Source organism: Cannabis sativa, chromosome 3 (assembly GCF_029168945.1).
Source record: "Cannabis sativa cultivar Pink pepper isolate KNU-18-1 chromosome 3, ASM2916894v1, whole genome shotgun sequence".
Taxonomy (NCBI): Eukaryota; Viridiplantae; Streptophyta; class Magnoliopsida; order Rosales; family Cannabaceae; genus Cannabis; species Cannabis sativa.
In genome coordinates, this window is record NC_083603.1 from 7,975,240 (window position 1) to 7,986,483 (window position 11,244).

Genomic DNA, 11,244 nt, shown 5'->3' on the forward strand with positions numbered 1-11,244 from the left:
AGCAAAAATAGAATAAAAAGAGAAGAGATAAATAGATATTATTAGATGATTAGCTTTGTCTTAATTCTGTTGTAAAGTTAGTTACACATTCTGTTAGCATTCTGTTAGTTGTTAAGTCTGTTATCTTCACTGACTCTACTTGTTTGGGTATATATACCCTCAGCTCTTGTAAAAAGGATTTTATTCAGTGAATAAAGGAACAATAAGACTCTGTCTTTTTCATTCCAAGACTCTGTTTCTTATATGGTATCAGAAGAAAATGCCTCCATGGCCAGACCATCAACAAGATCTCAAGATGGTGTTCCCCCATCAACAAACGACAACAACAACTCTGATATTCCTCCTGATGTTACCTCAGCTCCTCTTGCCCAACCAGTACCCACAATCGTCGAACAGCTACTGCTCGATCCAGATCTCAGCTTCATGATGAAATCAAAACTCAATCTCCAAGAATTGTGGTACGAAAATTCTGTTTATTACGCAAGTGTACGTATCAAGTAGTATCTCACGCAAGTGAGGTCGAACCACAGGGAATTGGATTAAGTACTACTAAATTATACTTATGATTCTATTTGGTAAAATAATAAGATTGCAATTTTTGAAAGTAAATAACTCAGAAATTAAAGAGAAAATAAACGAAGATTAATCAAGATGAGAGATTAGGGAGGTGAATCCTGTTGATAAGTTACCTATGTTAATGCCTAATTGCTATCCTTATCTCAATGTGAAAGACAGATTATAAATTAACCTAACTCTTTTCAGATCTTTTAGGTTCTAAATAATATGTTCTCTAATTAACTTCTTAATTAGATCAACACAAAATCAGCATTAAGCAATAATCTATTAGTCACTGGGCTATGTAAATACTTTCGTTTTACATCAAAACCTAGACTATCCAAATTTTAGCATTCCTAATTCTCACTTTTCAGATTTCGAATTAGGATCATAGAGCATGTAAAAGGTGATCAAGCTTGCACATGAAATTAAACACAAATAAAGATAGTATTCACACATAAGATGAAGGAATGGCAATTATTTATTAACTAGGCATAAACTTAAACAACAATCATCATCCTCCCTTATTGGGAAATTTAGTTCATAATAACTCTAAAAACATCCATGATTAATTCAGAAATAAAAACAAACATAAAGAAGAATAAAAAGGGTAAAAGAAAGAAACTAGAAGGTGGTATCGCTCCGGGTCTTCAAGATAGCTTCCTCTCCACTTTGCCTCCACTATTAGGTCTGTTTTTGCTTCCCTTTGACCTTCAATGTCGTATTCCTTATATAGGGATAAGTGGTGAGCCTCCAATTGAGTGAAAAATCAAAATTAGGTCAGATCTGCGATTTCCGTACATAGTCGCGACTAGCGTTTAAGCTGGTCGCGACTACAGGCAAAACTCGAAAAACCGAGTTTCTGCCTAACTTACGAAGTCGCGACCAGGGTCGCGACCAGGAAAAAGAATCGCGACCTGGCTCTCTGGAGGTCGCGACTACTGATGCTTCAGGAACCGAATTTTCCAATTTTTTCCAAGTTTGTCCCAGTTTTTCGCCATTTGACTGAATTCGAACTTTAACACCCCGGGAACCTGAAATAATGAAAATCAAGCGTAAAACTGCTCCAAAAGACACCAATAGACGAGATAATGCTAACTTTAAAGACCCGAAATATAGGTTAATTATAACCTAACAAATTCCCCCAAACTAGATTCTTACTCGCCCCCGAGTAAGATAAAAAAAACTAACTACTCTATCAGATAATCACTACACTGCTGACTCATGCTCTGTTTCGTTCCTTGCATAAACTAGAATTTTGATCTTACTAACTCTAACAATTAACTCGGATGCTCAATTATAATCACTATATACAACTGCAACAATCTACTCAAATGTGAAACATTGTTATAAGAGTTTTACTCTTTCCATTAGTTCCACAACCCGATAACTCATAAGCTTGCATGTTTACCTTTCTCCACTAATGTTGACAGTATTCTTTGGAATCATTAGGTCTTTTCAAGGTTTAGGTAATATGGCTCAGATATTCAGAAATAGACAAAAGAAAATTTTTGGCTCAAGATATCATAAGCACACAAACAGAACCCACAAGCTTCTTACTTTTCTTTTTCAATACCCCATAGTGTTCCCACATTTACCAAGATTGAGAGAGGATATATTTACTATTTTCCAACATCACTGAAATCAAATACTTTATTTGTTTATTTTTTTTGAACACATATTTTTACTTTTTCATAGTGTTTTTTTTTCATATTTTTTTTTTCAGTGACATTGAATTACACAATTTTTTCTCTTCTCAATCTTACAAGTTTTTCTCCCTCTCACTATTTCCTCACACTAAATGTTTCTCCTCCCCCAAACTAATCATGTAGCTTATGATATCATGGATAACATGGTGAAAAAAAAATTAATAGTGTGGTTGCAAAATTTTTCAAATCAATGGATGAAAAACAAAACAGGTTTAGGCTCAAAAGGTTAACTAGGGATACACATTATTATGGTAGGCTTGAAAGGCTCAAACTATCCAACAAATGCCTAAGTCATATTCCAATTGAACACTATCAAGGATTTCGCCTCAAAAGAATAAACATGCAAGTTCTAAGCTATCCTGTTAATCTTACCACAAACCATAGTAAAACAGTTATAACAATTTTCACAAATTGAGTATTTGCAGAAAAACACAGGTTTCTAAGCATCCAAACTAATCCAAAGAGTTAACAAAATCAAGCACACAGTTATTTTGCAGTTTCAGATCACATCACACTCATCAGCAGTATACAACTATCATCAAGCTTATTGCCATTCCTTAACTAAAACAAAAAACTAAAACAGAAAATTAAAATGCAGAAATTAAAGTGCAGAATTTAAATTTTTTTTCTTAAGCCTCTCCCCCCAAACTAAATATTACATTGTCCCCAATGTATACAGTAAAATGCAGAGAGAAGAAACTTACCTGAGACCCTTTCAGAAAGGGTTGGGTGGTGGCGGCTGGTCATAGGGATAGAACCGAGGAGGTTGTGCCAAGTAGTTCGGGTCATCAATCCCAATGTTCATTCTGTTGATGAGAGAGTTGAGTTGCTAAACTTGTGCCTCATCATAGATACTCCTCTGCACCATGTATTGTTGCATGTGGTTGTTCTGCTGAATTATGTAACTCAGCTGTGCATGAGTGTATTGTGTTGTGGGATCGATGGGCCCAGGCAATTGAAGTGTTTGCTCCTCTTCTTCTTCTTCAACACTAGGCTCACGTTGCCGCCTACGCCCTTGCGGTGCATCAGGTGGTGGCTGCCCATAGGGGTGTGGCTCTTTCAGCCTGTTGACAAAGGCGATGTCCATCTTACGAAGTGGCAACACCGTGTTGTCAAACTCTAACTGGGGAACTTCATATGCCCCGCAGAGTTCTGTGATAACCCCTGCCAAACCGAAACCACCTCCCGTGGCTCCTTGCACGATTTGGTCAATGCTCTGCCTTATGACTTGTCCAATGTTAATGTTGTACCCTTTCATTATGGCGTACACATATTTAAGGCGATCCATTTGGACATCGGAAAAATGCTTGTTGGGCACTAACCGAGCACTCACAAAGTACAGTCATGTTTTTGCCACCGGGTTAAGCTCACACCGGTACAGAATATTGGGCGACCCCTCGGTACCATCATTGTCATGGAACCTCAACCCAGGAAATCCCACTGTCTCCGCGACATCCACCATATCAAATTGCTCTTCCTCCTCAATAATTCGGAGGCGTTGTTCCTCCCTAGTGTAATCTGGGACAGAGAACATCACATTGAATGCGTCAGCAGTGGCGGGAACCTTCTTTCCACGAACCTTCACTTCCCCATTTCGACGGTCGGGCCAATTTGCAAGGAATTCACAGGCCATAGTAACATTAGCCCGACCCCGAGTATCCACAAAACTTCCCCACTTCATTCTTTCAATTTGCGCTCTGATTGTCTCAAACCGAGGTTGGCGCCTCAATGGATTTTCAGGGAATTCAATACCCCTATCTTCAATATAGGCTCTATTCTTCAACCTTACGAAGCGATTGTGAGCCTCGATATTACCAAAGCGGGTTCTATCAAAACCCGTTGGTGGTGGGTTCGAAGACGAACCTTCTTCAACATTCCTTGTCCTCTTTGGTGCCATTTTTTTCTTTCTTTTTTTTTTTTTTCGAAATTATTTTTTTTTTCTTATTTTTTTTTTCTGAAACTTTTTTTTTTTCTAAGAAAAATTGGGCAGCACCTCCCCTTAAATTTCCTCTATCCCAAAAATAAAAAATTCACTCAATCAATGTTCCTAACCACTTAATACCACAATACAATAATAATAAACCCAATATCATCAATTTTTTTTTTTACACCACACACAATTATATCACTCAAAATTTAAAATAATTAATCAAATTCTTGAAAGAATGAAGAAAGTGATACTTACAACCCGAAAACGCTTTACTCCACCTCCATTGTTGAATGTTCTTGAAAGCTTGAGTTTGAGGGTGACAACAATGGTGATTTTTGGATTTGGGTATTCTTTGGTGTGGGTTTTGATGATATGTGTAGATTATTGAGTGAAATTGGCTTTTTGATTAGATTGGGTTTAGGAAATTTGAGAAAAGATGAAAAGATTGAAGATTGAAGATGAAAAATTGAATTTTTGAGAGGAAAATAGGGTAGGGTCGGCTGAGAGGATTTGAAATTTGAATTTGGTTGGTGTAGGGTTGAATGAGGGGGAAAGTGTGAATTTATAGAATTTTTGGTCAGCAAGTCGCGACTTGGCCAAAGGCTAGTCGCGACTAGCTAACGAGGAAAATTCAGGCCTTTCTGGAAAATTAGCAAGTCGCGACTGAGGTCGCGACTTGAGAAATAGGTCGCGACTAGGCTTAATGCTAGTCGCGACTTCTGGGCTTCAGGTCGAATTTTTTTTTTTTTCACGCTTTTCACGATTCAATTAAAAAGAAATAATGTCTGGTACTAAACTAAAAATTGAAAATACTAACAAAACAATCAAAACAAAATAATACTTGGCGCCTCCCGTAAGCGCTGTTTTAATCGTCATGCAGCTAGACGCTGAGCCTTGGACTTCAAAGTGGCGCCAGGATCATGGCGGACTTGGCTTGGTCAAACTGACCTCCCAAGTAGAGCTTTAACCTTTGTCCATTGACTTTGAAAGTTGTTGGACTTTCTCCTTTTAACTCCACCGCTCCATAAGGAAACACCTTGACCACCGTAAATGGCCCCGACCATCTTGATTTCAGCTTTCCAGGAAACAGTTTCAGCCTTGAATTGAAGAGTAGCACTTGCTGTCCTGGTTGAAACTCTTTCCGTATTAGACCTTGATCGTGCCACTTTTTAGTTCTCTCTTTGTATATCTTGGCGTTTTCATAGGCTTCGTTCCGAAACTCATCTAACTCATTCGAATATGTAGATCTTTTCTCCTATAGCTTTTAGTTCCATGTTGAGAGTCTTCATGGCCCAAAAAGCTCTATGCTCTAACTCCACCGGTAAATGACAAGCCTTTCCAAACACCAACCGATATGGGGACATGCCAATCGGTGTTTTGAAAGCTGTTCTGTATGCCCACAGTGCGTCATCCAACTTCCTTGACCAATCTTTTCTTGATCTTTGCCTTTGTTTTCTCCGGAATCATCTTAATCTCTCGGTTAGAGATTTCGGCTTAGCCATTACTTTGGGGATGGTATGGTAAAGCGATTCGATGTCGAACACCATATCTTGAGAGGAGTGCTTCAAACTGCTTGTTACAGAAATGGCTCCCTTCATCGCTTACTATTGCTCGAGGAGTACCAAACCGAGTAAAAATGTTCTTTTGTAAGAAGCGGAGAACTGTCTTTCCATCATTTTGAGGTGTAGCTGAAGCTTCGACCCATTTAGACACATAATCAACAGCCAAAAGAATGTACTGATTGCTAAAGGATGAAGGAAAAGGACCCATAAAGTCTATTCCCCATACATCAAACAATTCAACTTCTAAAATTCCTGTTAAAGGCATCTCGTTTCTTCTTGAGATATTACATTCGTTGACAACGATCACATGCCTTTACAAAAGTAGTAGCATCCTTGAATAGCGTTGGCCAAAAGAATCCACTTTGCAACACCTTTGCAGCTGTTCTATTTCCACTAAAATGTCCCCCACATGGTAAAGCATGACAGTGATTTAGGATAGAATACATCTCCTCTTCAGGAACACATCTCCTTATGATCTGATCGGCGCAGTGCTTGTAGAGGATTGGTTCTTCCCAATAGTAATGTTTCACCTCAGAAAAGAATTTCTTCAATTGTTGACGCGAAAGCTCGGGTGGAGTTATTTTTGCAGCCAAGAAATTAACATAGTCAGCATACCAAGGTACCATCAGGTTTTCCCTCACACTAAAGAGTTGTTCATCAGGAAATTGCTCATTTATTTGTACCTCCTTTGTATTCTGACTCTCTTGCAGCTCTAATCTTGACAAATGGTCTGCTACCAGGTTCTCGGTGCCCTTTTTATCTTTTATCTCTAAGTCGAACTCTTGAAGTAAAAGATCCCACCGAATCAGTCTTGGTTTTGCATCCTTCTTGGTCATAAGGTATTTGATTGCTGAATGATCTGTGTAAACAATTACCTTATTTCCAATTAGGTAGGGTCGAAATTTGTCACAAGCAAACACTATTGCCAGCATTTCTTTCTCTGTAGTGGCGTAGTTTAATTGAGCGTCATTCAGAGTTCTACTAGCATAGTAGATTGTGTGGAATACTTTGTCAACTCTTTGACCCAGAACCGCTCCAATGGCATAGTCACTAGCATCACACATCAACTCAAACGGCGGTTCCCAATTTGGTGAAGTTACTATCGGTGCTGTAATCAATTTCTCCTTTAAAATCTTGAAAGCTTTTAAACAATCTTCTCCGAACTCAAATGGAACTCCATTTACAAGTAAGCTCGATAAAGGTTTTGAGATTTTAGAGAAGTCCTTGATAAATGCGGTAGAAGCCGGCATGTCCCAGAAACTCCTCACTCCTTTTACGAAGCCGGAGGTGGCAAATTTTCTATTTTTGAGACCTTTGCCTTATCCACCTCAATTCCTGCTTTTGAAATTTTGTGCCCAAGAACAATTCCTTCTGTTACCATAAAGTGACACTTCTCCCAGTTTAACACCAAGTTAGACTTCTCGCACCTTGTTAGTACTTTTTCCAGATTTTCCAAACAATGATCAAAGGAAGAACCAAAAACTGAGAAATCATCCATAAAAATTTCAATACAGGATTCAATCAAATGCGAAAAGATAGCCATCATACACCTTTGAAAAGTGGCGGGGCGTTGCACAAGCCGAAGGGCATTCTTCGAAAGCAAAGGTACCATAAGGACATGTGAAAGTAGTCTTCTCCCGATCTTCGTGTGCTATAGCTATACGGTGGTATCCGTAATATCCATCAAGAAAACGGTAATATTCTTGCGCCGCTAATCTGTCTAGCATTTGATCGATGAAGGGCAAAGGGAAGTGATCTTTTCTTGTTGCTTTGTTGAGTTTCCCGTAATCGATGCGGATCCTCCAACCTAGGGATCGTTCTTGTAGGAATCAACTCATTCTTTTCATTCTTGATCACCGTCATTCCACCTTTCTTCGGGACCACTTGCACCGGGCTAACCCACTTACTATCTGAAATAGGATAAGCAACTCCAGCATCCAACCACTTAACTACTTCTTTTCTGACTACTTCTTTCATGGGTGGATTGAGTCTTCTTTGAGCATCAATAGTTGGTTTGGCGTTGTCTTCCATGAGAATTCGATGCATCACTGTTGAAGGACTGATTCCTTTAACATCTCCTAGTGTCCAAGCGATTGCCTTGTTGTGAGCCCGAAGTACCCTCAAAAGTCTATCAGTTTCCACATCAGAGAGAGAAGCTGAAACAATAACTGGCAGCTTTTTATCTTGACCCAAAAACTCATACCTCAAGTGACTAGGAAGCACCTTCAATTCAAGTTCTGGGGGCTTTTCAGTAGATGGCTTCAGCTCTTTTGGAACCGCTCCCAATTCCTCAAAGTATCTTCTGTTCAAAGGCCCATAAGAATCAAGCCACTTCACATACCCCATGACCTCTTGTCCTTCTTGCTCCGTCAATTCATCTTCAGTTAGACTTAGTTCAAGAGGATCATCTAGCAGCTTTTTCTCACTCACCATTTCATCAATCAAATCAATGAAGAAACAGTTATCACTTGCCTTTGGGTACGTCATAGCCTTGAGCACATTAAAGACCACTTCTTCTCCTTGGACTCTCAGCTTTAATTCACCCTTCTGAACATCGATTAAGGCTTGGCCAGTTGCCAAGAATGGTCTCCCAAGAATAATTGGGACATTGCTATCTTCTTCCATATCCAAAACGATGAAATCAGCTGGAAAGATAAATTTATCAACCTTAACTAACACATCCTCAATGACTCCTCTAGGATGGGCTAGTGATCGGTCCGCCAATTGGAGAGTTACTGTTGTTGGCTTTGCTTCACCCAACTGCAGTCTTTTAAACACCGATAGAGGCATCAAGTTAATGCTAGCTCCCAAGTCACAAAGTGCATTCCTTCCCTCAATTTTTCCTATAGTACAAGGAATAGTGAAACTCCCTGGATCTCTGAGTTTAGGAGGGAGTTTCTTTTGTAGGATGGCACTGCATTCTTCAGTTAGAGCAACTGTCTCATAGTCCTCCATCTTCCTCTTCTTTGACAGGATTTCCTTCATAAACTTCACATAACTTGGCATCTGCTCTAAAGCTTCAGCGAAGGGAATGTTAATGTGAAGTCTTTTGAACACTTCCAGGAATTTGGTGAACTGCTTGTCTAGACTTGACTTTCTGAGCCTCTGAGGATAGGGTATTTTCACATGGTGATCTATGTTAGTTGGTGGAGGCTCGTGGCTGTGGTTGACTATCAGTAGTCTTCGTTGGAGTGGGTGTTGGGGTCGACATCGGTTGCTCTTCATTCTCCTTTTCTCCATTCACTAGTTGTGGCATTTCAGGACCATCATAATTTTTACCGCTTCTCAGGGTAATTGCCTTGCAGTTTTCCTTGGGGTTTACTTCTGTTGTGCTAGGCAAATTCCCTTGAGGACGGGTTGCTACTTGAGTTGCTAGTTGGCCCATACGTGTGCAGGTCCTTGATTGAAGATCTAGTTTCGATCATGAATTGAAGCAAGTAAATCTGTACTGCAAACTAGAATTTCCACCGCAGGTTTGTTGCCGATTAAACCGTTGATTCGATTCGGTTCGATTTCGTTGCTTTGATAGAACCCACCTTGTTTCTTCGGTTGTTACCCCAGTTGAACCCATAATTGTTGTTGTTGTTACGTGAATAGTTTCCAATGGCTTTAGCTTCATCCATTGGCAAATCATCCACATCGGCTTGGCATTCTGAAAAGTGATGGCTTCCCCCACATAACTCACACACAACTTGGGCTTGTTTAGCTTGCCTCCCGCAATTATCTTTGTCAATGCCTCAACTCCGTGTCTTTCGTCAACTTGGTGATGGCATCGACCTCTAACACACCGGCTACCTTCTTTGATTGACTCCTCTCGGTTGCCACTTGTTGATTGTTTAGAGCCATCTCCTCTAATAGATCGTAAGCCTCATTAGCACTCTTCCTCATAAAGGCTCCTCCAAATTGCGGCATCTATTAAAGTTCTTGTATTTCCTACCAACCCATTGTAGAAGTTGTGGACCAGCATCCACTTCTCTATACCATGGTGAGGGCACTTTCTGATCAAATCTTTAAACCTCTCCCAAGCCTCATGGAGAGATTCATTATCTTGTTGGCAGAAGTTATTAATTTCTCCTCTCAGCTTTGCAGACTTGGCTGGAGGAAAGAATTTTGACAAGAATTTCGTTGCCAGATCATTCCAGGTGGCAATAGAGTTGGGTGGCAAGGAGTTTAGCCAACTCTTGGCTCGCTCTCTAAGAGAGAATGGGAACAGTCTCAGTCGAATAACATCATCACTAACTCCATTAACTTTAAAGGTTTCACAAAGTTCCATGAAATTAGAGAGATGCAGATTAGGATCTTCAGAAGGGAGGCCACCAAACGGGCGAAGATCGCACCATCCGAAGTATGGCGGGTTTGATCTCAAAGTTATTTGCATCCACTGCTAGGTGGCTCGATACATGACCGCACTCCCGTCGGAGTAGGGAGAATGTAATCTCTCAAGCCGCGGCCATTAGCTTGATCTTCTGCGCCACCATTGTTACCGTTATTGCCTCCATTGTTTGCGGCATTGGCGGCCATGATGTACGAAGTTTCGGCGATTGCTTTGAAACTCCCTCTTGCCTCTTGTTCTTTCGGTTTTTCCTACAAGTTTTCTCGATTTCGGGATCAACTGGCAATATCACTGCTTGTCCTTGACGGCGCATACACTTATGATTCCTGAAATAGATCAAGAAAATATTGCAAGAAAAAGGTTAGAAAAATCAGCAAGAGAAAATATACCAAAGTAGAAGTTAGTATAATTTTGTGTAATATCAATCTTTAAACAATTCCCCGGCAACGGCGCCAAAAACTTGGTACGAAAATTCTGTTTATTACGCAAGTGTACGTATCAAGTAGTATCTCACGCAAGTGAGGTCGAACCACAGGGAATTGGATTAAGTACTACTAAATTATACTTATGATTCTATTTGGTAAAATAATAAGATTGCAATTTTTGAAAGTAAATAACTCAGAAATTAAAGAGAAAATAAACGAAGATTAATCAAGATGAGAGATTAGGGAGGTGAATCCTGTTGATAAGTTACCTATGTTAATGCCTAATTGCTATCCTTATCTCAATGTGAAAGACAGATTATAAATTAACCTAACTCTTTTCAGATCTTTTAGGTTCTAAATAATATGTTCTCTAATTAACTTCTTAATTAGATCAACACAAAATCAGCATTAAGCAATAATCTATTAGTCACTGGGCTATGTAAATACTTTCGTTTTACATCAAAACCTAGACTATCCAAATTTTAGCATTCCTAATTCTCACTTTTCAGATTTCGAATTAGGATCATAGAGCATGTAAAAGGTGATCAAGCTTGCACATGAAATTAAACACAAATAAAGATAGTATTCACACATAAGATGAAGGAATGGCAATTATTTATTAACTAGGCATAAACTTAAACAACAATCATCATCCTCCCTTATTGGGAAATTTAGTTCATAATAACTCTAAAAACATCCATGATTAATTCAGAAATAAAAACAAACATAA

The 11,244-nt window shown here is 39.3% G+C and overlaps 1 non-coding gene across 1 annotated transcript; it reads left to right on the forward strand.

Annotated features, from left to right (window-relative positions):
• The first annotated feature begins 9,733 nt into the window (after nucleotides 1–9,733).
• LOC115711866 (small nucleolar RNA R71) lies at nucleotides 9,734–9,840 on the forward strand. The gene has a single exon (XR_004010733.1). It is a non-coding gene; the product is annotated as a small nucleolar RNA R71 (small nucleolar RNA).
• The last annotated feature ends 1,404 nt before the right edge of the window (nucleotides 9,841–11,244 follow it).